Genomic DNA, 4,602 nt, shown 5'->3' with positions numbered 1-4,602 from the left:
ATTGAAATCAGGGCATCAGGCTCCACAGCTGAATTCCTTCACACAAGATACACAAATCTGGCTTTTCTGGACAATTTTCCCATCTGCTGACCCAGAAATTTGGGATCTGAGATTGAAACCTGCCAAATTAAGATGCATTTGCTTATAATGACATTCACTGACATGGATATCTTCAGAATTATTACATTTCCCTTATTCTTTCCTAAGGAAGTAAAAAAAAGAATTGCCTCTCTTAGCTGGTAATTAGCATTAAAATAGCTCCACAGGCTGTGTAGAAACAGCAGAAATCCTCCCAAATCTTTAGAAACAGATAAACATGGACTTTGGGACCATGGGTGTAGAGAGGAACTCAGTGGCTGCAGGCGTGGGTGAGGGTGGATGCAGGGGTGTGGGGGGTGTGGGGGCACAGCACTCTGCCAACCCCCAGCACTTCCCTCACTGAAGGCAAAGATGAACAGCAAAGCTTCCCATAAAGGTTAATCAAAGAAATGGGAGGAAGGGAATAAATGATAGAAACTACTGCTGTGACATCACCAGTGTGCTCACAACACCAGGTGTGATGCCATAGGTGAGTTCATTCCCAGAGTGGGGATCCATTCCCACCATGGGGATCCAAAGCCCCTTTCAGTTGGTTATTCCCAAAAGAATGCCCCAGGTACAAAGCCCCAGTTCCCTCTGAATCAAAAAACAAATGAAGAAGCGACAGTGAGCGATTCTGTGATGCTGCAGAATTTGCACAAAGCCATAAAGCAGAGGGTACTCCTGAGGGCTCATCTTCCTACAGAAGAAAACATAATAGTGCTCGAATGGGTAGCCAGGCAAAAAAAGAAAAGAAGCTGGGTAGGGTGAGGAGACCTTGGGGAGGTGCAGTGCTGGTGGAGGGACGCTTGGGTCCCTGCAGATCCCAGCCCCATATATCCCACAGTGTCCCCCTGCCAGAGTCAGTGCCACTGAGCTGTTTCCATGTCTCACAGATCTTCTCTGCTATGCTTCTCTTTATTCAATAAAGAAATAATCCGGCATCTCTTTGCCCTGGAGAAGCTTTCAATAAGATGGATAAATATATATAATTAGCCAAGGAGAGAGCAAACTCCAGTGAATACAATACACCCTGTGAGACAACCCTCCATTAAAAGCCTCCTTGTTTAAACTTCAATATTTTAGCAACAGTGACAGAGAAACACAGAGGAAAGCATTTATACTTCACTTTCCCTTCCAACAGGTTCATTGGATAATTCCCTGCCAACCTCACACCTTGGCTGCCCCGTTCCTTCCCCAAAACACACCCTTTCTCAGCATTCCTTTCTAAGCCCCAGTTGCCTGCTAATTTAAACCTGTGAACTCCTGCTCAGTTCTGCATGCTTAGAATGTAGTCTTCACCTTTCTGCCCAGCATGGAAAGCAGACATGTGATAGCGTTATGGTTTTGGGGTCTATCATGGCTCATGTATGCAGTTCCCCACTGTACCTCTCCCACCTTCTGCTGCCCCATTTGGGAGCTGCTGTGCATGGATTAAAGGAATGCTGGGCCACTCTGGATCTCAAAATGGGTTGCAATGGCCATAATGAAGCAGAAGGCTGAACGCTGAGGTTGGTCCCAGCCCACAATCAGTACCTCTTCTCTTTTATCTTGTTCCTCACTCAGTAGAAGTGAACCCAGCATGGCAAACCACAACAGGCTCCCATCACATGGTTTTCCAGTTTAGTTCAGCTTCCATTCTGAAGGGTTTTCACAAAGTTGCACTGCAAATGCTGCTGTTCCCACCGTGGTTTATTGCCATTACACCACTGCTGCAATTACCTGCCATTACACTCAAATTTATATCAGAACAGGAAAAAATGGTTCCTCAGAAATTAAACAGCACTCCCTGGTGGGATAATTCCTTCTCCCGAACTTCCCAGTAATGAAAACTGTAAGTAAATTCACCATAATTCAGGGTACAAAAGACCAACTACCATTAAATCAAAGTCTAATGCTCATAATAAGACAACATCTCGATGTTCAGGAGGAAATTTCCATGGCACCCTGAAGCCCTAAGTGGGTTCCTACACACTATTACATCATCTCCAGGACCCGGCAGATGAGGAACTTCCATTAAGTTCTCCAAAGATTAGAATCATAGTATAGCTTGGGTTGGAAGGGACCTGAAAGATCAGCAAATCCCATCCCCTGCAGTGGGCTGGCCAGGGCCCATCCATGGCTTTGGGCATCTCCAGGAAGAGGCCATCAGCTTGTGCAATCAGAAGCTTTTTTGTAGGTTATAAATTGCTCTGACAATGTGACACCCATGGCCAATGGTGCAGATACCTGGGGGGACCCTTGTGCCTTTTGGTGCCATCAGCATCCCCCTGGTTCCCGTCCTACAGGACAGGGTGGCTGTCAGCTCTTGATTTACCTCCCCTGTGAAATTTACTGCTGGCTTCTTTATGTGCACAGATCATATCCCCTCGTATTTATCTCATCTTTGAAATAGATGTTCCCCCTTCCCTTGCAGCCTCCCCTCCTATGGAAGCTTTTCTGTGTCTCCAATCATTTTTGTTGCCTATCTCCTGACCCCTTCTATTCCTGCTATATCATTTTGAGGCGGATTGACCAGAGGGGAACACACCATTCCAGGCAAGTCCACAGCATTGATTTATGTGCTGGCACTGTAATGCTCTCAGCAATATTTTTAATGTCATTCTTCCCCGAACTTTCTTCAGATATCTGGTGGTGGTAATTCAAAACCAGCAGAGATTTGTTCACTGTTGGTACTGCTGTCCCCTTTCCAGGTGGTCCCAATTCATTTAGAACCAACACTGTGATCCCACGGCTCCTCTTGGGTACAGCACAGGGCTTTGCCTCCCTGCCCAGCCATGCCTGGGCAAAGTTTTCCACCTCTTTCCTCACCCAGCCTAAGGAAATCTATGGAATCTATGGCACTTGCAATTTTTGCTATTGTTTATTCTTAGATCACTGAAGAGTGCCCTACACAGGACCAAGTCCCATACACATCCCTGAAGCATCCTGCTGGTAAATCTCAAGAACAGCTTGCAGGTTTTTCTGTCCTCTTTGGGATGAAGGATTTGAGGCAATGCAATTGCACAGGATGAGGTACTGGAATACCACGCAGGGAGCTGGGCTGGAGCTCCAGTTTCCCCAGACAATAAGACTACAACAAGAAGGCAGAATGGTGCAGATAGGAAATAGGATTGCAGCCTCCTGGGGCCAAATAAACCCTCTGTTCTTGAGAAGAGCCCTTCAGCATAATCCCTAAGGACGGCATGCCCCTCTCCAGCCAGAATGCAGTCCCCAAATGTCCTGGGTGAGGCAATGGGTGCAGAACTGGAGGCGTCTCTGAGCCAAACCCTCTGCATCTCAGCGCTGGGGCTGCGCTCCCCCTCATCATCTTTCTATTCAAATCACTACCAGCTATTCTGCGAGATATTTGCCTTCCTGCATTCATTTTCCAATAACAAAGCTGTCCTCTGCTCTTTAGAGCCGGTATTTTTATTTTATTTAGTTAATATTTTTAAACATTACTACCACTGTAATAAATGTTAACTATTTCCGCAGAGCTCCCGGTGCCTTGGCAGGGGCCTTTATATGTGCAAAATAACAGCAAATCATAATAAATAATAAATTATTATGGTTGATTACAGGGGAAGGCGCTACATTTTTATAAGCTCCAGACCACCTACAGCTCACAAAATATAATGGGAAACATTAAGCCTTTAACTGGTTTTATCCATTCCCTTCCCCCTCTTCCACTCCCTGTGTTCTGTAATAGATTTACAAACAGCGTAAAGGGGGAAAAAAAAATCTTCCCTTATAAGAATAGCATCAAAATTCTCCTCAGCTTCCCAGCTGCTGAGTGTTTCTGAAGCCTTCAGTGAAATGCAATTAGTATCTTTTACCGCCTGCCTTCTGGGGATACTGACATTATTATCTTATTGCAGGTTCACCTTGACATGCAGATCACAAGGCAGAGAGCTGGGTTGTGTCTGGAGCCGCCTGGAATGGTGGCACTGCCACAGATGGCTTGGGGACGTGGGGAGGATGCAGAGCCCTTGGCTCACCTCTGGATCTCAGCTCTCAGAAAGCACTGAGAAATAAAGGGACACGGGAGGGGGCAGCCTCACGTAGGGTATGTGCCCCCATCATCCCCCTTGCTGGGGGAACAGCAAGAATCATAGAATCACTGAAGGCTGGAAAAGAGCTTTAAGGTCACCAACCCCAACACAACCCACCACACACACTGACCATGTCCCTCAGTGCCACATCTCTATGGTTCTTGGACACCTCCAGGGAGGCTGACTCACTCACCTCCCTGTGCCAGCCCATCACCATTCAGAGATCTTCTCCAGCATTCATGATTCTACGACCCTAAAAGGCTGCACTGTTGCCAGCCTTCCTTTGGGAAGGGGACATCCTTCCAACTAGAGAGGGCGCCCTATGGTGACTGTGTCACAGCACAAGGCCACGGTGTCCAGCACCAAGCCATTCCCCAAGGGCAACACTCCCTGCAGCAACCTGCTCCTGCTGCAGAAGGACCCAGCTGCTATCAGAGACTGTTACTTTCAAGATTCTAGAAGAGGATCAAATGAGGGAGAAAATTAAATT

The sequence above is a fragment of the Coturnix japonica genome, chromosome 18 (assembly GCF_001577835.2).
Source record: "Coturnix japonica isolate 7356 chromosome 18, Coturnix japonica 2.1, whole genome shotgun sequence".
Classification (NCBI taxonomy): Eukaryota; Metazoa; Chordata; class Aves; order Galliformes; family Phasianidae; genus Coturnix; species Coturnix japonica.
The sequence above is the reverse complement of the archived record's forward strand: the minus strand, read 5'-3'. Positions refer to the sequence as shown.